General features: G+C 50.7%; 1 protein-coding gene across 3 annotated transcripts in view; it reads left to right on the top strand.

Moving 5' to 3' along the window:
* The window catches only part of GJC2 (gap junction protein gamma 2), a 109911-nt gene that overhangs the window by 43295 nt on the left and 44401 nt on the right, over positions 1-22215 (top strand). Inside the window, exon 1 of one of the 3 annotated variants that reach the window (XM_060248106.1) lies at positions 7580-7640. The exons of 1 other annotated variant lie outside the window; for it this stretch is intronic. The gene's annotated coding sequence lies outside the window, so the exon portion shown is untranslated. Of the gene's footprint in view, positions 1-7579; positions 7641-20529; positions 20620-22215 lie in introns of those variants that run through there. One more of the 3 variants, XM_060248107.1, reaches the window with a different exon arrangement.

The following is a 22215-nucleotide window of genomic DNA, read 5'->3' on the forward strand; positions in this document are numbered from 1 at the left end:
AATTCTCCATGATTTTCTAGGGGAATAAATCTCCATAGGGAATAACAGAGTTCCCAGCAGACATTTCCCTCCCCTCCCTCCCCCCCCCCCCGCTTTCTGACAACCCTGAAGAGGGGGAAGGCCTCAAAACCGGGGGATCCCCTGCCCCCACCTGGGGATTGGCAACCCTATACTGCATGCTAGTGCAATCTCACCAAACTTTGAAAGCTAAGCTGGCTAGTATATGGATGGGAGACCTCCAAGGAACATTGGGGTCATGACATGGAGGCAGGCAATGGCAAACCGCCTCTGAATATCTTTGGCCTTGAAAACCCTACACAGGAGTGTCAAACTTGCGGCCCAGGGGCCGTAGCAGGCCCCCAGAGGGCTTCTATCAGACCCCCAGACAACTGGCTCTCTTCTGCTTCCTTCTCCCTCTCTCTTGCTCCCTTCTGCATCACAGCTTGCTTTGCCAGCCAGGCTTGCTCAATCGCACAGGAGCTACAGAGCGAAGAGTCTATTTTCTTCATTGACTGTGGATCCTCTCTTGGGGAAGAACGGGGAGGGAAGAAGAGCTTGCTTTGCCAGGCTCTCTCAATCGCACAGCAAAGCTACTGAGCTAAGCCTCTCTTCCTTCTCTTGGTTGAGGCTCCTCCCCCTCCTGAGCTCCTGGAGAAGGAACGAAAGAGCCAGAGTTTCCTTTGTCCAGTTCCCTGGATCCCATGGGAGAGATATAAAGAAAGCACCTTTAAGACCAACACGTGCTAATTTTTTAAGCATGTTTTATTTTAAGGGTTTTTTAAAATCTTTAATCCTGTTTGCCTCTATAAAGTTTATATCTCTGCTACCTGGCATTACATTTTATGACACAAATGGCCCAGCCCAACAAAGTCCCATATAGGTCAGATCTGGCCCTCATAACAAATGCGTTTGACACCCCTGCCCCACAGGGTTACCATAAGTCAGCTGTAACTTGCCAGCGCTATCCACCACCATCAGGTTTCTAGCAGCAGTCATGCGAGGATGGAGACAGGATCTTATTTTATTGATAGGCCAATCGGAGGTGGGAGGGCTGAGAAGAGACAAATCCAAATATCGGTCAGTGGAAGGGTTGGGGGCACCAGTGAGAGATGACTGGCCTGGGGATTCCGGTACTCCTGGGGAGGGGAAGGTATGACGGTGGGAACAGGCAAAAATGGAAGGGAAGGAGATCGAGACAAGATAGTGCTCGACCACCTTCCAGCCTGCGTCCCATCCCGATGGTGACAGGTAGCGGGGCAAGGCGAAATTACTCGCCTCCGTCACTGGTGTTATGTAATGCCAGGTCCATTAATAATAAGACCTCTATCCTTCGGGAATTCCTGCTTGAGCAGGACATGGACCTGGCATGCGTGACCGAGACCTGGGTCCGCGATGGGGAGACCGTAGCTCTCTCCCAGATGGCGCCCCCAGGATACTCGGTCTTTCACCAGTCGCGGACTAGCGGGCGGGGGGGAGGGGTGGCCCTGTTCATTCGAGAGGCTTACTCCTTCCGGGCCCTCCCGGCTCCGGAGATCAAGGGCATTGAATGTGCCGGCCTGGCGTGGGATGTCGGGGAGGGGTTGGCGATCTGGCTGGTGTACCGACCGCCTAACGCACCGGCCAGCGCCTTACTATCACTGGTGGAGGCCGCAGCAGGATGGGCATTGGAGCACCCAAGGCTTTTGATCCTGGGTGACTTCAATGTTCATGCCGATGACGTGACCTCCACTCAGGCGATGGACCTAGTGTCTTCCATGGCGACACTAGGACTCTCCCAAGTAGTTACGACACCCACTCACCAGGCCGGTCACATGTTAGACCTGATCTTCGCGTCGGGAGTTTTAGTGAACGATCTTGCTTCTATAGCAGTGCCATGGTCGGATCACTATGCCCTCAAGGCTCGTGTGGACGTCCCACCCCAACCCCGTTTGGGCGGCGAGCTTATTTTAGCTCGCCCGCGGAGCCTGATGGACCCGGAACGGTTCCTGACGGCTCTGCGGGATCCCTGGCCCCCTGGCGATTCCCTCGATGGCCTGGTGGAGTCTTGGAATAATAGGCTTACCGGGGCCATCGACGAGATCGCGCCTAGGCGTCCTCTGCGCCCTCGTTCAAGGCCGACACCTTGGTATAACCAGGGGTTGCGGCGGCTGAAACGAGGACTCAGACGGCTAGAGAGGCAATGGCGGCGTACCCGAGACGAAGCGACCCGAACATCTTATAGAGAGGTTATGAAGTCCTATGAGATGGCAGTCAAGGCCGCAAAGAAAACTTACTTTGCGGCAGAGATTGCGTCCGCAACTTCGCGCCCGGCACAACTGTTCAATATAATTCGGACCCTTACGACGCTGCCACAGGGCAGACCAAATATTAATGAATTGGAAATTGGCTGTGAGGCTTTTGCGGATTATTTTGCGGATAAAATCGCATCGCTCCGTTCCGACTTCCCTGCCACATTGGATACAGTTAGTGGACCTGAGGCTCCGTGCCTGTCTTCGGATTGTGTTTTGGACAGCTTCGGCGCCCTCAGCCTGGAAGAAGTTGACAGGATCCTCCTATCTGCACGCCCAACAACTTGTAAATTGGACCCATGCCCCTCCTGGCTTATTAAGACCTGCCAGAGGGAGCTAAGATATCCTATACGGGATATCATAAATAGATCCCTACTGGAGGGACATTTTCCATCAGCGCTCAAAGAGGCGGTGGTCCGTCCCCTCTTGAAGAAAACAACGTTAGATCCGACCGAATTGGCACACTATCGGCCGGTATCGAATTTGCCCTTTTTGGGCAAACTTATAGAGAGGGCAGCGGCGTTGCAGCTACAGAGTTTCCTGGAGGATGCTTCTGTCCTTGACCCCTACCAGTCTGGCTTCCGCCCGGGCCACGGGACGGAGACGGTGCTGGTCGCTCTGGTGGATGACCTTCGGCGACATCTGGATCAAGGCGGCTCGGCGGTGCTGATGTTGTTGGACCTGTCGGCAGCGTTCGACATGGTCGACCATCGGCTTCTGGCGTGCCGCCTTGCCGACGCAGGGATTCAGGGGTTGGCCTTGCAATGGCTTTCCTCTTTCCTTGACGGTCGGGGACAAAGGGTGGCGATTGGGGAGGAACTGTCCCGGAGACACACGCTTGACTGCGGAGTGCCTCAAGGGGCGGTCCTCTCCCCGATGTTATTTAACATCTATATGCGCCCCCTTGCCCAGATGGCCCGGGGGTATGGGTTGGGTTGCCATCAATATGCTGATGACACCCAGCTCTATCTGCTTATGGACGGCCGACCCGCCTGCGCCCCAGAAAACTTGGACCGGGCGTTACAGGCAGTGGCTAGGTGGCTTAGGCTGAGCGGGCTGAAGCTGAACCCGGCGAAGACAGAGGTCCTTTGCTTGGGTCGCTGCGGCCCGGGAAGGGAAATCCCCCTGCCAGCTTTTGACGGCGCTTCGCTAACAGCGTCGGGCAGGGTCAAGAGCCTAGGGGTGCTGTTGGAGCCTTCGTTGACGATGGAGGCTCAGATAGCAGCCACTGCCAAGTCCGCGTTTTTTCATCTTAGGCGGGCGAGGCAGTTGGCCCCCTTCCTGGAACGTGACGACCTGGCAACAGTGATCCATGCTACGGTCACCTCGAGGCTGGACTACTGTAATGCCCTCTACATGGGGCTACCCTTGTGCCGGACCCGGAGGCTGCAGTTGGTGCAGAACGCTGCTGCCCGGCTATTATTAGGGCTCCCTAGATGGGAGCACATTCGGCCGGGGCTCCAGAGTCTGCACTGGCTGCCAGTAATATTCCGAGTCCGGTACAAGGTGTTGGTCATCACCTTTAAAGCCCTATATGGCCTAGGACCTGCCTACCTTAGGGACCGTCTCTCCCCACACGTTCCCCAGAGAGTACTACGCTCAGGCTCACAAAACCTGTTGGTAGTCCCCGGGCCAAAGGAGGCCCGTCTAAAATCCACCAGGGACCGGGCCTTCTCAACAACGGCACCTTACTGGTGGAACCAGCTGCCGGAAGAGGTGCGGGCCCTGCGGGATCTAGGGCAATTCCGCAGGGCCTGTAAGACAGTCCTCTTCCGGCAGGCCTATGACATTAACTGACAATGAAAACATCCTGGATGGAACAAAATGTATTTATAGGCCGCCGGTTTTAATTATCCTATTTTATCCTGCTTTTTATTAACCTATAGTTTAATTGTATTTTAAATGTTTCAATCTGAAGTTGTCTAATTTATCATGTTGTAAGCCGCCCTGAGACACTTAGGTGAGAAGGGCGGGGTATAAATCTTAATATAAATAAATATAAATAAATAAATAAATTTTTGAGTCCTGGCCCGACTGGTGGACCTCCTGACGGCACCTGGGTTTTTTGGCCACTGTGTGACACAGAGTGTTGGACTGGATGGGCCACTGGCCTGATCCAACATGGCTTCCCTTATGTTCTTATGTGACATAGAGTGTTGGACTGGATGGGCCACTGGCCTGATCCAACATGGCTTCCCTTATGTTCTTATGTGACACAGAGTGTTGGACTGGATGGGCCACTGGCCTGATCCAACATGGCTTCCCTTATGTTCTTATGTGACACAGAGTGTTGGACTGGATGGGCCATTGGCCTGATCCAACATGGCTTCTCTTATGTTCTAATGACTGTGGCAATGATGCCCTGTCTTCTTTGTGCTTGGGAAGGTTTCTGGAGCTCTGGCCCCACTGGTGGACCAACTGATGGCGCCTGGTTTTTTGGCCACTATGTGACACAGAGTGTTGGACAGGGTGGGCCATGACTTCTCTTATGTTGTTATGTCTGGGCCAGCGATGCTCTGTATTCTTGATGCTTGGGAGGGGCAACAGTGGGAGGGCTTCTAGTGTCCTGGCCCCACCGATGGATCTCCTGTTGGCACCTGGGTTTTTTGGCCACTGCGTGACACAGAGTGGTGGACTGGATGGGCCATTGGCCTGATCCAACATGGCTTCTCTTAAGTTCTTATGTGACACAGAGTGGTGGACTGGATGGGCCATTGGCCTGATCCAACATGGCTGCTCTTATGTGACACAGAGTGGTGGACTGGATGGGCCATAGGCCTGATCCAACATGGCTTCTCTTATGTTCTTATGTGACACAGAGTGTTGGACTGGATGGGCCACTGACCTGATCCAACATGGCTTCTCTGACGTTCTTATGTGACACAGAGTGCTGGACTGGATGGGCCATTGGCCTGAACCAACATGGCTTCCCATATGTTCTGTCCAAGAGCTCTGGGTCATCGGATTATTCGATAAAGAAAGGCATTATCAGTTACTCCTGCATTGGCCGGAGACAAAGTTGACAATCTCTGTATTGTGTCCAGGGACCTCTTGTAAACGTCTTGAAGAGAAGGGCCAGAACTAGTCATGGATAGCAACACACAGGCCAGGTTTCTAAACTCGGCAAGAACCAGGTTGAGGAAAGGCATCTCGGTCTGTTCCAGAGCAACCAACAGCCCAGGCGGATGTCCCAGGGCCATACCAGCAGTTTTATAGGACCAGGCAGAACCCTATTGACCCACTTTGTCATGTGACCCTCGTTGAGCTTCAGCGCCACCTTCTGGCCATTTGCGAAAGCATAACCACAGCAGCACAGAGAACGGATGCACAGCTCCATCCTTTGACACATGGCTGCAGTGTTCCAAACTGAAGCATGGTGAAGGGAACCCTGCAGGTTAAGAACCAAACTCTCCACTTTCAGGCTTTTGAGTCCGTTTTTCAGTTTTCCGGGGAGGGGCTGTAGCTCAGAGCCTCTGCTTTGCGTGCAGAAGGTCCCAGGTTCAATTCCTAGCATCTTCTGTAGGAAGGACCAGCAGGTGATAGGAAAGACCTCGGCTGGAGACCCTGGAAAGCTACTGCCAGTGTGGGTAGACAATACTGACCCTGATGGACCAGTGGTCTGATTCAGTTGAAGGCAGCTTCATGTGTTCAAGAGGGTGAGAAACGTGCTGTTATTTTCCCTTGTGTTCTGTACTCGTCGGAATGGCTTTGCCAGCTCAGACCCGGGTTCATCAGCTCCACCGGTCACGCACCACTGGGAGCATTCCTCTGGGGCAGGGGTCCTCAACCCTTGGGCCGTGGACCACTACTGGTCCCTAGCCTGTTAGCAACCAGGCCGTGACTTGTGTAATTATTTCATTATATATTAAAACGTAGTAGTAGTAGCAGTAATAAGACATTGCATTTATATCCTGCCCTCCACTCTGAATTTCAGAGTCTAAGAGCGGCTCACAGTCTCCTTTCCCTTCCTCCCCCACAACAGACACCCTGTGAGGTGGGTGGGGCTGAGAGGGCTCTCCCAGAAGCTGCCCTTTCAAGGACAACCTCTGCCAGAGCTATGGCTGACCCAAGGCCATGCCAGCAGGTGCAAGTGGAGGAGTGGGGAATCAAACCCGGTTCTCCGAGATAAGAGTCCGCACACTTAACCACTACACCCAACTGGCTCTCTATTAGAGCTATGGCTGACCCAAGGCCATTCCAGCAGCTGCAAGTGGAGGAGTGGGGAATCAAACCCGGTTCTCCCGTATAAGAGTCTGCACACTTAACCACTACACCCAACTGGCTCTCTATTAGAGCTATGGCTGACCCAAGGCCATTCCAGCAGCTGCAAGAGAACTGGGGGAGAGCCTCAGCCAATAGAAGGAAGAGAGGCTTATCTCAGTAGCTCAGTAGCTGTTATGCAGAAGGAAGCAAGAGAGAGAGAGAGAAGGAAGCAGATGACAGCCAGTTATCTGGGGGCCTGATAGGAGCCCTCCGGGGGTCTGATTCGGCCCCCAGGCCACATGTTTGACACCCTTGCTCAAGGCTGATCCTGTATAGAGCAGGGGGTTGGACTAGATGGCCTGCATAGCCCCTTCCAACTCTGTGATTCCATTATTCTATTCTGTGCATGCTCTGTGGCGCAACCATAGAGTCCTTGCACCTTTACACATGCCCCATGTGCGCTTTGGTGTGCACACTTAACGTATCCATGGGTAGATAGCAAGTAGCAGCTTCATGGGTTAAGGGCTCGCTGTTGAGAAGACAATAGGCACATTGTACGATAGCAGCTCGTTTCTTTGCAATCGCTGGCACATGTGCGCCGCAGGCCGAAAGGGAGAACCTTCTCTTCCCCCTGATGTAGCCACAGCGCGCACAACCAGCCGAGATTACGCTTTCAATGGGCCGATTGTGGACTTGAGATAAAGGCTCTCCTCACCCCGGCTGACCATGGCCTCTCCGGACAATCTGTACCTGAAACACAATCTTTCCCTAGGAATGGGGCAGAAGAAGGAAAGGGGCATGTGAGCGCCCGAAACAGTTGCCGGCTCTCTCAAAGTGGAGAGTTCCGCCGCAAGCCACCGACTGAGCTGCCGGTGGGGAGCCTGCCGGTTCACAGACGGCTTTTCGCATCGCTCTGCCGAAAAAGCAGATTCACACGGAGACGGAGATTCGTCACTGTGTTTCCAGATGCTGTTTGTCTGAATGAGGCTTCGACAAATCTGCACTTTGGGGAACTTATGAGCCTAGGTCAGAGGCTCTCGTTTTGGAGCTTAAGCATTCCAGATATGGAGCCTGAGCTGAAGGCATACCTGAGTTGAGTAGAAGGCCGGCTTGGAGGTTCCAGATGTGCTGGACCGAAAATGTATTCTGGTAATTCGGGAGATTGCTCAGTCTGTTAAAAAGGGGGTGGGGCGTTCTTGCCTTAGTGGCAGACTGTTGTTGGGGGGTTTATATGTTTTGGCATTAGGTGTTCTGAGACTGGCTTAGATCATGCTGCAGAAGACGCATTTGCCAGCTGGGACTTAGAGAAGAGGGAGGGTTTGCTCAGAGACCTCGACTGAGGAAGTGAACACAAGAAGTTCCCTTGTCTCAGGGGTGGCCAAACTTGCTTAATGTAAGAGCAACACAGAATAAACATCAGGTGTTTGAGAGCCACAAGACATGAACGTCAGATGTTTGGGGGAAGGAAGGAAGGAAGGAAGGAAGGAAGGAAGGAAGGAAGGAAGGAAGGAAGGAAGGAAGGAAGGAAGGAAGGAAGGAAGGAAGGAAGGAAGGAAGGAAGGAAGGAAGGAAGGAAAATAGATGAGGGAGGGAGAGGTGGAAAGAAAGTGAGGGACGGTGGCTCAGTGGTAGAGCATCTGCTTGGGAAGCAGAAGGTCCCAGGTTCAATCCCTGGCATCTCCAAAAAAGGGTCCAGGCAAATAGGTGTGAAAAACCGCAGCTGGAGACCCTGGAGAGCCGCTGCCAGTCTGAGAAGACAATACTGACTTCGATGGATCAAGTGTCTGATTCAGTATAAGGCAGCTTCATATGTTCATGAAAGCAACTTTAATTTTAAATGCATTCTCCAAACCGGTGGCCGGCTTGGCTTGGAAGAGTGATTCCTCTGAAATATCTTCTTATTCACAGCCTTGCTAAGGTTTTGCAAACTGAGGGCTGTGGCTTCCATGATCAAGGGGGAGGGACGGTGGCTCAGTGGTAGAACATCTGCTTGGTAAGCAGAAGGTCCCAGGTTCAGTCCCCGGCATCTCCAACTGAAAAGGGTCCAGGCAAGTAGGCGTGAAAAACCTCAGCTTGAGACCCTGGAGAGCAGCAGAGGGACAGTGGCTCAGTGGTAGAGCATTTGCTTGGTAAGCAGAAGATCCCAGGTTCAGTCCTCGGCATCTCCAACTGAAAAGGGTCCAGGCAAGTAGGTGCGAAAAACCTCAGCTTGAGACCCCGGAGAGCCGCTGCCAGTCTGAGTAGACAGTACTGACTTTGATGGACCAAGGGTCTGATTCAGTATAAGGCAGCTTCATATGTTCATAATCCATCTCACGTTTGGGTCTTCCTCTTTTCCTGCGGCCTTCCACTTTGCCTAGCATTACTGTCTTTGCCAGTGAAAACTTCTCTTAATCAGCGTTCCCTCTAAGCTGAGTTAGCGTGAGCTAGTTCACAGTTTTTTAGCCTCCGGATCACGCGGTTTTGTCTTCGCCGAGGAAAGATGGCCCCCGGGGCAGACTAATGTATGCAGTAGCTCACAGCTTCAGTGCCAGTAGCTCACAAAGTAGAATTTTGGCTCACGCGATGCCAAAGCTTAGAGGAAACATTTCGCAGAATGTGAGCAAAGTACAGTAGCCTCAGTTTGGTCATTTTGGTTCCCATGGAGAGTTCAGGCTTGATTTGATTTTTGTGCGTTAAGTGCCAACAAGACACTACTGACATATGACAACCCTTGTAGATAGATCCAAGTGGGCAGCTGTGTTGGTCTGAAGCCATAGAACAAAGTAGGAGTCAAGTGGCGCGTTCAACAAGTCCAACAAAGTTTTATTCAGAATGTAAGCTCTCATATGCGTGCGTACGTCTTCCGATGAGGGGATAGGGTATAGTGGGCTGAAATACATGCAGTTGGTTGGTTAAGAGTGTAAACGGATACAAAGTTAGAATCCAATGGCAAAATAGTGTAATAAATTGCAAGACCGTTTGGTCTGGATAGCAATACAAGGTAATAAAAAGTAGCCTGTTAATTGCTGTTGCTGAAAGTCTAGGTACATAAGAACATAAGAGAAGCCATGTTGGATCAGGCCAATGGCCCATCCAGTCCAACACTCTGTGTCACATAAGAATATAAGAGAAGCCATGTTGGATCAGGCCAGTGGCCCATCCAGTCCAACACTCTGTGTCACATAAGAACATAAGAGAAGCCATGTTGGATCAGGCCAATGGCCCATCCAGTCCAACACTCTGTGTCACAAAAGAACATAAGAGAAGCCATGTTGGATCAGGCCAATGGCCCATCCAGTCCAACACTCTGTGTCACATAAGAACATAAGAGAAGCCATGTTGGATCAGGCCAATGGCCCATCCAGTCCAACACTCTGTGTCACACAGTGGCAAAAAAATTTATACATACACACACACTGTGGCTAATAGCCACTGATGGACCTCTGCTCCATATTTTTATCTAAACCCCTCTTGAAGGTGGCTATGCTTGTGGCTGCCACCACCTCCTGTGGCAGTGAATTCCACATGTTAATCACCCTTTGGGTGAAGAACAAAAGGACAAGGATTCCTAGTTCTTGTCCATCTAATTTACTTTTTAACATCATTCTATACATCAGGGGTGGCCAACGGTAGCTCTCCAGATGTGTTTCTGCCTACAACTCCCATCAGCCCCAGCCAGCGTGGCCAATGGCTGGGGCTGAGGGGAGTTGTAGGCAGAAAACATCTAGAGAGCTACCGTTGGCCACCCCTGCTATACGTTATAAACATCATTCTAGTTTGCCATTAGAAAAAACGAATACATAAAATGAAAATGGGTTAAGTATATGTAATGAGATAGACAGCCAATATCGCTTGATTAAATACAAAACAATATTCTGATACACTATTATTTTCTGTGGCCCCCGAAGGTAGGACCAAAACCAATGGGTTGAAATTAAATCCAAAGAGTTTCTGGCTCAAGAACTTCCTGACCGTTAGAGCGATTCCTCAGTGGAACAGGCTTCCTTGGGAGGTGGTGGGCTCTCCTTCCTTGGAGGTTTTTCAACAGAGGCTAGATGGCCATCTGACAGCAATGAATATCCTGTGAATTTAGGGGGAGGTGTTTGTGAGTTTCCTGCATTGTGCAGGGGGTTGGACTAGATGACCCTGGAGGTCCCTTCCAACTCTATGATTCTATAAACATTGAAATACTGTGGATGTATAGCTATGCTCAGTGACAGTGGTTTTGGCATATGTAATGAGATTAAAAAACCAATATCCCTGTTCAGCCCTGGGGAGGTGTTTGTTCCACGTTTCATAACAATTTGTAATTCAGCAATTTCTCTCTGCATTCTGTTGTTGAAGATCCACCCTATGAATGAATGAATGAATGACACTCAAAACATCCTGTGGTTAACAGCCTTTCTCAAGTCTTGCAAACCAAAGTCCCCTGGCTTCCTTGGATCCACCCTCTCCTGACCTCAATCTAAATCAAGGCCCCACACAGGAAGTGTTGCCAGTCTCCAGGTGGTGGCTGGAGATCTCTTGCTATTATAACTGATCTTGAGGTACCAGAGATCAGTTCGCCTGGAGAAAATGGCCTCTTCGGGGAAGTGGACTCTAGGGCCAACAAAACGTGCCAAAAAGGCAGGGGTCCACTGATTTAGAGCAGGGGTGGCTAACGGTATCTCTCAAGATGTTTTTTGCCTACAACTCCCATCAGCCCCAGCCATTGGCCATGATGGCTGGGGCTGATGGGAGTTGTAGGCAAAAACACATCTGAAGAGCTACCGTTGGCCACCCCTGATTTAGAGCATTGTACTTTGTGAGGTGTTGCAGAACTATTCAGAGCATTATACATTTTGTAAGAATGTGATTTATGGAGCACCCAATGCTAGAAGAGAAATCGAAGCAGGAACATAAGAACATAAGAGAAGCCATGTTGGATCAGGCCAATGGCCCATCCAGGCCAACGCTCTGTGTCACGTAAGAACATAAGAGATGCTATGTTGGATCAGGCCAATGGTCCATCCAGTCCAACACTCTGTGTCACTTAAGAACATAAGAGAAGCCATGTTGGATCAGGCCAATGGCCCATCCAGTCCAACACTCTGTGTCACATAAGAACATACGAGGAGCCCTGTTGGATCAGGCCAATGGCCCATCCAGTCGAACGCTCTGTGTCACATAAGAACATAAGAGAAGCCATGTTGGATCAGGCCAATGGCCCATCCAGTCCAGCACTCTGTGTCACATAAGAACATAAGATAAGCCATGTTGGATCAGGCCAATGGCCCCTCCAGTCCAGCACTCTGAGTCACATAAGAACATAAGAGAAGCCCTGTTGGATCAGGCCAATGGCCCATCCAGTCCAACACTCTGTGTCACATAAGAACATAAGAGAAGCCCTGTTGGATCAGGCCAATGGCCCATCCAGTCCAACGCTCTGTGTCACATAAGAACATAAGAGAAGCCATGTTGGATCAGGCCAATGGCCCATCCAGTCCAACGCTCTGTGTCACATAAGAACATAAGAGAAGCCATGTTGGATCAGGCCAATGGCCCATCCAGTCCAACGCTCTGTGTCACATAAGAACATAAGAGAAGCCATGTTGGATCAGGCCAATGGCCCATCCAGTCCAACGCTCTGTGTCACATAAGAACATAAGAGAAGCCATGTTGGATCAGGCCAATGGCCCATCCAGTCCAGCACTCTGTGTCACATAAGAACATAAGAGAAGCCATGTTGGATCAGGCCAATGGCCCCTCCAGTCCAGCACTCTGAGTCACATAAGAACATAAGAGAAGCCCTGTTGGATCAGGCCAATGGCCCATCCAGTCCAGCACTCTGTGTCACATAAGAACGTAAGAGAAGCTATGCTGGATCAGGCCAATGGCCCATCCAGTCTGACACTCTGTGTCACATAAAAACGTAAGAGAAGACATGTTGGATCAGGCCAATGGCTCATCCAGTCCGACACTCTGTGTCACATAAGAACCTAAGAGGAGCCCTGTTGGATCAGGCCAATGGCCCATCCAGTCCTACGCTCTGTGTCACATAAGAACATAAGAGGAGCCCTGTTGGATCAGGCCAATGGCCCATCCAGTCCAACACTCTGTGTCACATAAGAACATAAGAGAAGCCCTGTTGGGTGAGTTGAGTGTGAGCTAGCTCACAATTTTTTAGCCCGCAGCTCACACATTTCTGTCTTAGCTCAGGAAAAACGACCCCAGAGGAAACTAATGTTTGCAGTAACTCACATCTTTGATGTCAGTAGAAGAAGAAGATGGCTGCAGATTTATACCCTGCCCTTCTCTCTGAATCAGAGACTCAGAGCGGCTTACCATCTCCTATATCTTCTCCCCCCACAACAGACACCCTGTGAGGTGGGTGGGATTGAGAGAGCACTCACAGCAGCTGCCCTTTCAAGGACAACTTCTGTGAGAGCTACGGCTGACCCAAGGCCATTCCAGCAGGTGCAAGTGGAGGAGTAGGAAGTCAAACCCGGTTCTCCCAGATAAGAGTCCGCACACTTCACCATGACACCAAACTGGTCCTCAATAGCTCACAAAGTAGAATTTTTGCTCACAAGACTCCACAGCTTAGAGGGAATGTTGGTCACCCTATGTTGTCATTCAGTCGCGCAGTCGAGTCCGACTCTTTGCGACCCCATGGACAAAGTCACGCCAGGCCCTCCTGTCTTCCACAATTCTCCAAAGTCTGCTCAAATGGTCACCATACATTGAAGCAAAATGGCTTCCCCCAGCTTTTGGCTAGGCCAGCCTGAGGAAAGAGGAGAGAGGAATTTTCAGAAAGGGGGGGAAACCACATTGTTCTTGCTCTTGATGAGTGGGAGACCTCTGGCCCGTGAGCCAAAACAAATATTTGCAGCGCAGGCGGCCGAGATTGTGTGAAGGAGGGGTTGAAGGAGGGGTGCTGAGATTCTGGATTGCCAGACGTGTGCTAATAGCTGGGGAGGGTCATTTGTGCAGAATCTGCATATGGAGCTCTAGCAACGGAGGGAATGGCCACACAGCCTTCCTTCTGTGCGGAAATTCGTGTCCCTGGTTCCATGTGCTCTTTTGACTGCCGTAGCATCTTCCTTTATAACTTCCCCAGGAGTTGGCTTTAGCTGCCTCAGAAGATGAAACATTCGAAGACATCTTGAAAACTTGGACCAATGGAAGCACAAGCGGTGTGGTTTTAGATTGGAAAGGCATTTGCCCTCTCTTCACAAACGGGGCTCTTGCAATTCTGTGGGCGTCTGAGTGTCTCGATCCTAGAGTTGGGAGTGGTTTTAGAAGCCATCTAGCCTCAACATTAGGAAGAACTTCCTGACCGTTAGAGCAGTTCCTCGGTGGAACAGGCTTCCTCAGGAGGTGGTGGGCTCTCCTTCCTTGGAGGTTTTTCAACAGAGGCCAGTTTCGTGTAGTGGTTTAATGTGCGGACTCTTATCTGGGAGAACCAGGTTTGATTCCCCACTCCTCCACTTGCACTTGCTGGAATGGCCTTGGGTAAGCCATAGCTCTTGCAGAAGTTGTCCTCGAAAGGGCAGCTGCTGTGAGAGCCCTCTCAGCCCCACCCACCTCACAGGGTGTCTATTGTGGGGGAGGAAGGTAAAGGAGATTGTGAGCCCCTCTGAGACTCTTTGGAGTGGGGGGCGGGATATAAATCCAATATCTTCATCTACCTCACAGGGTGTCTGTTGTGGGGGAGGAAGGTAAAGGAGATTGTGAGCCGCTCTGAGACTCTTCGGAGTAGAGGGCGGGATATAAATCCAATATCTTCATCTACCTCACAGGGTGTCTGTTGTGGGGGAGGAAGGTAAAGGAGACTGTGAGCCGCTCTGAGACTCTTCGGAGTAGAGGGCGGGATATAAATCCAATATCTTCATCTACCTCACAGGGTGTCTGTTGTGGGGGAGGAAGGTAAAGGAGACTGTGAGCTGCTCTGAGCCTCTTCGGATTGGAGGGTGGGATATAAATCCAATGTCTTCATCTACCTCACAGGGTGTCTGTTGTGCGGAAGGAAGGTAAAGGAGATTGTGAGCCCCTCTGAGACTCAGAATGGAGGACACGATATAAATCCAATGTCTTCTTAGACAACCATCTGACAGCAATGAGGATCCTGTGAATTTAGGGGGAGGTATTTGTGAGTTTCCTGCATTGGGAAGGGGGTTGATGACCCTTGAAGTCCCTCCCAACTCTATGATTCTATGACCAATTTCGCACTAGAGTTTTAATCCTCGTTTAGCCCTGTCCCCAAACTGATATTCTACGCTAGAATCAGAGAATCAGAGAAACCAACAGCTTTATTGTAGAATATCAGCTTGAGGACTAGGCTAAATCAGGATTAAAGATCTAGTGCGAAACTGGTATGATTCTAGTCCAACCCCTTGCTCAGTGCAGAATATCTCTAAAGCAAGGGTGTCAAACATGCAGCAAATGGGCCAGATCAAGCCCCTAGAGGGCTCCTATCAGACCCACAAACAACTCATTGTCATCTGCTTCCTTCTCTCTCCTTTGCTTCCTTCCATATCACCGCTCGCTTTTTGGCTTGCAATCCCAATATCTTTTTACAGGCACCAAGCTAGGTAACTCCCTGAGCAATTCTGCCTTTTAAGGCAGACTGCATGTTACACACTGATACAGCTGCTAGCTGTCTGTGCTTATAGCATTATTGACAAATTGGCAGGACAGACGAATGAGGTTCAGGTGATACAGAACTCCAGGAAGAATTTCAGGTGTGGAAAATTTCTTAAGAATCCCAAATTCACCTCCCCATCGACTACTCTACCTAGTACATTTTTATCCTCCTTTTCCTCCAGGAAGCCAAGGGCATCATATAAAGGTAAAGAACCTGTGCAAGTACCGGGTTGTTACTGACCCATGGGGTGACTTCACATCATGATGTTTTCATGGCAGACTTTCTGTTACAGGGTGGTTTGCCATTGCCTTCCCCAGTCATTAGGACATAAGAGAAGCCATGTTGGATCAGGCCAATGGCCCATCCAGTCCAACACTCTGTGTCACATAAGAACATAAGAGAAGCCATGTTGGATCAGGCCAATGGCCCCTCCAGTCCAACACTCTGTGTCACAGAAGAACATAAGAGAAGCCATGTTGGATCAGGCCAATGGCCCCTCCAGTCCAACACTCTGTGTCACAGAAGAACATAAGAGAAGCCATGTTGGATGTGACACAGATGTGACACAGATGTGACACAGAGTGTTGGAATGGATGGGCCATAGGCCTGATCCAACATGGCTTCTCTTATGTTCTTATGTGATACAGAGTGTTGGACTGGATGGGTCATTCGCCTGATCCAACAGGGCTTCTCTTATGTTCTTATGTGACACAGAGTGTTGGAATGGATGGGCCATAGGCCTGATCCAACTTGGCTTCTCTTATGTTCTTATGTGACACAGAGTGTTGGACTGGATGGGTCATTCGCCTGATCCAGCATGGCTTCTCTTATGTTCTTATGTGACACAGTGTTGGACTAGATGGGCCATTGGCCTGATCCAACAGGGCTTCTCTTATGTGACACAGAGTGTTGGACTGGATGGGCCATTGGCCTGATCCAACATGGCTTCTCTTATGTTCTTATGTGATACAGAGTGTTGGACTGGTGAGTGATGGCTCATCATTAGGACATGCAATCATGTTGTTCTCACCCTTGGCTAAAGCCTGGCCTTTATAATTGCCCCTTGGCAACGGCTGAGAACCAAACTTCCCTGCGTTGCTGGTGGAAAATTAGAAGAGGCCTGACACATTGCCTGTCGGAAAGGAACGTTCATTTCCTGATCCCCCCCCCCCTCCAGCAAATCAAGACCGAAACGGTAAAGGGTTTCCAAAGAGAAATGCCTTGCCTTTGACTCATTACGCGGGGATCTCAGCTACACCTAGTTCCAGCTATTGAAATGCGGGCAGGTTTCCCCATCTCACAGGAACTGACCCTGTGCATTGTTGGTGGAAGTTATGATGACATCTAAGGGTTATTACTTATTCTTTGCTTGTAATGGCTTTTGAAAAAAAAAAAAACATTATTTTGCTGAGGCTGGAATTACAGTGGGCCGGGACCAACCCTGGGGAAATAGCGGGGAGAATTTAGGGAAAGAATGCAAGGGTTAGTTGGGAATGGAGAAGGCATTTGCGGATTTCCTCCTTGTAACAGGCAGCCAGAAGTCTACAACTAGGATCCCATACGAACATAAGAGAAGCCATGTTGGATCAGGCCAGGAGCCCATCCAGTCCAAAAATTTGTGTCACAAAGTGGCCAAAACCCAGGTGTCATCGGGACTCAGGAGGTCCACCAGTGGGGTCAGAACTTCAGAAGCCCTTCCACTGTGGCCCCTCCCAAGCACCAAAAAGACAGAGAATATAAGAGAAGGCATGTTGGATCAGGCCAGTGGCCCATCCAGTCCAATATTCTGTGTCACACAGCAGCCAAAAACCAGGGGCCATCAGGAGGTCCACCAGCAGGACCAGATCTCCAGAAGCCCTCCCACTGTTACCCCTCCCAAGCACCAAGAAGACAGAGAACATAAGAGAAGCCATGTTGGATCAGGCCAGTGGCCCATCCAGTCCAATATTCTGTGTCACACAACGGCCAAAACCCAGGGGCCATCAGGAGGTCCACCAGCAGGACCAGAACTCCAGAAGCCCTCCCACTGTGGCCCCTCCCAAGCACCAAGAAGACAGAGAATATAAGAGAAGCCATGTTGGATCAGGCCAATGGCCCATCCGGTCCAATATTCTGTGTCACACAGTGGCCAAAACCCAGGGGCCATCAGGAGGTCCATCAGCAGGACCAGAACTCCAGAAGCCCTCCCACTGTTGCCCCTCCCAGCACCAAGAAGACAGAGAACATAGGAGAAGCCATGTTGGATCAGGCCAATGGCCCATCCAGTCCAATATTCTGTGTCACGCAGCGGCCAAAACCCAGGGGCCATCAGGAGGTCCACCAGCAGGACCAGAACTCCAGAAGCCCTCCCACTATTGCCCCCCATTCCCAGCACCAAGAAGACAGAGAACATAAGAGAAGCCATGTTGGATCAGGCCAATGGCCCATCCAATCCAATATTCTGTGTCACAAAGCGTCCAAAACCCAGGGGCCATCAGGAGGTCCACCAGCAGGACCAGAACTCCAGAAGCCCTCCCACTGTTGCCCCCCCCCAAGCACCAAGAAGACAGAGAACATAAGAGAAGCCATGTTGGATCAGGCCAATGGCCCATCCAGTCCAATATTCTGTGGCACACAGCGTCCAAAACCCAGGGGCCATCAGAAGGTCCACCAGCAGGACCAGAACTCCAGAAGCCCTCCCACTCCTCTGCCATTGAACAATGACCCATCATGTGGGGAACTAGTCAGATAGGCAGCAGTACTGCAGACCCAGATCTTCCCATGGAACTGTGCTGAGGGCTGCGGGCATGGGGCAGCTGGCCCCTGTGAAATCAAGGTGACGGATTTTGAAGAGGATGGTGTGAGAATCACAGGAATGTCCGGGGAGCAGGGGTGGGGTGGGGGGCTGATCCGATCCTTCCCTTCCTCCATTCTTAGATGCTCATTCATGAAAAACATCCCCTCGTCATTGAGGAAGGAAAAGCCGGCTATGAATTGGGGGCAGATTTCGTTCCTGTACAAAGGCCGACGAGCCGCCACTGCGGAGCTTTGGGGTTTTATTATCTTTGTTTTCACAGCTGCTCTTTTTATTCTCTTCTGATCCCCCCCCCCCACACACACACAGACTTTTGGACAGCTTTCTAGACTGCTCGTTCTCTGCCTCCACAGCTGTTTTTCTGCCCCTCGGTTCTCAAACTGGGAGAGGGGTGTCCTTGAGAGTATCATCGGACTACTTGGTTAACGTATGAGAGTTTTACCCAGTCGTAAAAGCGTGATGCTGAGAGCAGTTAAGTCGATCTCCCAAAAAGTATATTTCCAAAAAAGGTCAACTGATCTTTGTTCAAGTAGATCCAGCTCATCTTCAGGTTGCAGCCGAAAGGGGAGAAAGAAAGACACTCCAAAAAGTTCCTTCCCTATCGCAAACGGCCGGCTCGACTGGCGTCACGGACGTGGGAGTATGAAGGCGCTGTATCGACACAAGAGATACGCAGAGATGTGTGTCTCTAGGGTTGCCAAGTCCAATTCATGAAATATCTGGGGACTTTGGGGGTGGAGCCAGAAGACTTTGGGGGTGGAGCCAGGAGATATTGGGGTGGAGCCAGGAACAAGGGTGTGACAAGCATAAGTGAACTCCAAGGGAAGTTTTGGCCAACACATTTCAAGGGATGGCACACCTTTTCAATGCCTTCCTTCCATAGGAAATAATGAAGGATAGGGGCACCTTCTTTGGGGGCTCATAGAATTGGACCCCCTGGTCCAATTGTTTTGAAACTTGGGGAGTATACTGGGGAGAGCCACCGGATGCTATACTGAAAATCTGGTGCCTCTATCTCAAAAAACAGGGATCAATTCTCCGTTATTTTCTATGGGAATAAGCCTTCTTAGGGAATCATGAGTTCCCAGCAGACATTTCCCTCCCCTCCCCCCGCTTTCTGATGGCCCTGAAGCAGGAGGAGGGTCTCCAAACTGGGGAATCCCCTGCCCCCAGCTGGGGATTGGCAACCCTATGTGTCTCCGCGGGAGGCCGTGTGGGGCAGAGCCGTTGGACTCATTAGTTCTGAGGGCTGAATCTGACATGAATGACACTTTGTGGGGCCAGGCCACGCATGCCATAAAATATTAACGCCAGGTCCCAAACATATAAGCTTGCCGGAGTCATTTTGTAGATGAAAGAGGAGCTGGAGCTCATTGGCACAACTCATTTGCGTAACTCATTTGCATACGCCACACGCCCCCCCTGACATCACCAGAAGGTGTGCATTATATCAGCTCAGCATCTACCTCAAAATGCTTCTTGAATTACAATTGTCATAAGAAAACCTTACTCCTATCGTACTTTTTAAATTACTTTTGGGGGAGGGACAGTGGCTCAGGGGAGGAGCATCTGCTTGGTAAGAAGGAGATCCCAGGTTCAGTCTCCAGCATCTCCAGCTAAAAAGGGTCCAGGCAAGTAGGCGTGAAAAACCTCAGCTGGAGACCCTGGAGAGCCATGAATGGGGCTGTGGCTCAGTGGTACAGCATCTGCTTGGTAAGCAGAAGGTCCCAGGTTCAATCCCCGGCATCTCCAACTAAAAAGGGTCCAGGCAAGTAGGCGTGAAAAACCTCAGCTGGAGACCCTGGAGAGCCATGAATGGGGCTGTGGCTCAGTGGTACAGCATCTGCTTGGTAAGCAGAAGGTCCCAGGTTCAATCCCCGGCATCTCCAACTAAAAAGGGTCCAGGCAAGTAGGCGTGAAAAACCTCATCTTGAGACCCTGGAGAGCGGCTGCCAGTCTGAGTAGACAATACTGACTTCGATGGACCGAGGGTCTGATTCAGTAGAAGGCAGCTTCATACGTTCATATGTACTTTTTTTTTTACATCTAGTCCAACCCTTCCAAATCTGTCATTTTCTCCAAGAGAACTGACCTTTCTAGTTTGGAGATGAACTGTAATTCGGGAGATCTCCTGGCCCTACCTGGAGGTTGGCAAGTTTCGTAGGGGCATTTTTATTGGGATATTTGGTTGATCTAGCAGAGGTTTGCCCAGTCATGGAAACGGGACGACTGAGTGCTGTAAATAAACCTCCCAAGATATATATTGCAAAAAAAAAAAAAAAAAAAAGATAAAACTTCTGGTTTTTTAAATGTAGATCCAGTTCATATTCAGCTTGTAGTCGAAAGGGCAAAATAGAAGCCTAAAAAAAAGAGTACTTTTCCTGCCACAAATCACCAGCTTGTCCAGTATCAGGTCGGGGTACAAATCTGCAATTCTTCTTCTCAACATCCAGGCATCCCAAGTTGCTCACAAAGGGCCACACCATCTGTTGTGCTTCACTGGAATTCCGCCTCCTTCCTTGCTTTTGGGAATTGGTAACGCCCACCCCCACCTCCTCACACGAATCACCTCCAGGAAGCCCTGGCCACATTCGCACAGCGCAGCATCACGCTCTTCTGTCCGTTGTCAGCCTCACCAGCTGGCTATTTAGCAAATGGTCCGAGCATCAGAAGAATTTCCCATCTCTCTCCCCAGAGCTGCTCTGGTCACCCGTTCGCAGGAGAAGGTACCGTTCTGAACTGACACAAATCGGTGCTGGAGAGGGAAGCATCTCCCTGACAGTGGGGCAGAGAGGTTGACTTTTTGAAAACTTAAGCTGCCAGGGAGAATGTGTGTGTATGCCCGTGTGTGTGTGTGTGCGTGCGTGTGTGAAATGCAGAGAAGTCGAAGTGAAGTCGCAGCAGTAGTTAAGTGCATGGACTCTTATCTGGGAGAACTGGGTTTGATTCCCCACTCCTCCACTTGCAGCTGCTGGAATGGCCTTGGGTCGGCCATAGCTCTAATAGAGAGCCAGTTTGGTGTAGTGGTTAAGTGTGCGGACTCTTATCTGGGAGAACTGGGTTTGCTTCCCCACTTCTCCACTTGCAGCTGCTGGAATGGCCTTGGGTCAGCCATACCTCTAATAGAGAGCCAGCTGGGTGTAGTGGTTAAGTGCGCGGACTCTTATCTGGGAGAACTGGGTTTGATTCCCCACTCCTCCACTTGCAGCTGCTGGAATGGCCTTGGGTCAGCCATAGCTCTAATAGAGAGCCAGCTGGGTGTAGTGGTTAAGTGCGCGGACTTTTATCTGGGAGAACTGGGTTTGATTCCCCACTCCTCCACTTGCAGCTGCTGGAATGGCCTTGGGTCGGCCATACCTCTAATAGAGAGCCAGTTGGGTGTAGTGGTTAAGTGTGCAGACTCTAATCTGGGAGAACTGGGTTTGATTCCCCACTCCTCCACTTGCAGCTGCTGGAATGGCCTTGGGTCAGCCATAGCTCTAATAGAGAGCCAGTTGGGTGTAGTGGTTAAGTGTGCAGACTCTAATCTGGGAGAACTGGGTTTGATTCCCCACTCCTCCACTTGCAGCTGCTGGAATGGCCTTGGGTCGGCCATAGCTCTAATAGAGAGCCAGCTGGGTGTAGTGGTTAAGTGCGCGGACTTTTATCTGGGAGAACTGGGTTTGATTCCCCACTCCTCCCCTTGCAGCTCCTGGAATGGCCTTGGGTCAGCCATAGCTCTGGCAGAGTTGTCTTTGAAAGGGCAGCTTCTGGGAGAGCTCTCTCAGTCCCACCCACCTCACAGGGTGTCTGTTGAGGGGGGAGAAGCTATAGGAGATTGTCAGCCGCTCTGAGTCTCTGATTCAGAGAGAAGGGCGGGGTATAAATCTGCAGTTGTCTTCTTCTTATGGTGACCCCATAGGATTTTCAAGGCAAGAAATGACCAGAGGTGGTTTGCCTTTGCCTGCCTCTGCAGAGCCACCCTGGACTTTCTCAGTGGTCTCCCATCCAAATACTAGGGCCCCGTGGCGCAGAGCGTTAAAGCTGCAGTACTGCAGTCCTAAGCTCTGCTCACGACCCGAGTTCGATCCTGACGGAAGCTGGTTTCAGGTAGCCGATTCCAGGCTGACTCAGCCTTCCATCCTTCCGAGATCAGTAAAATGAGTACCCAGCTTGCTGGGGGGAAAGTGTAGAGGACTGAGGAAGGCAATGGCAAACCACCCCGTAAAAAGTCTGCCGTGAAAACGTTGTGAAAGCAGCGTCACCCCAGAGTCGGAAACGACTGGTGCTTGCACAGGGGACCTTTCCATTACCGTTTTTTATCCAAATACTAACGAGGGCTG

This window comes from Heteronotia binoei, chromosome 10 (assembly GCF_032191835.1).
Source record: "Heteronotia binoei isolate CCM8104 ecotype False Entrance Well chromosome 10, APGP_CSIRO_Hbin_v1, whole genome shotgun sequence".
In the NCBI taxonomy this organism is placed as follows: domain Eukaryota; kingdom Metazoa; phylum Chordata; class Lepidosauria; order Squamata; family Gekkonidae; genus Heteronotia; species Heteronotia binoei.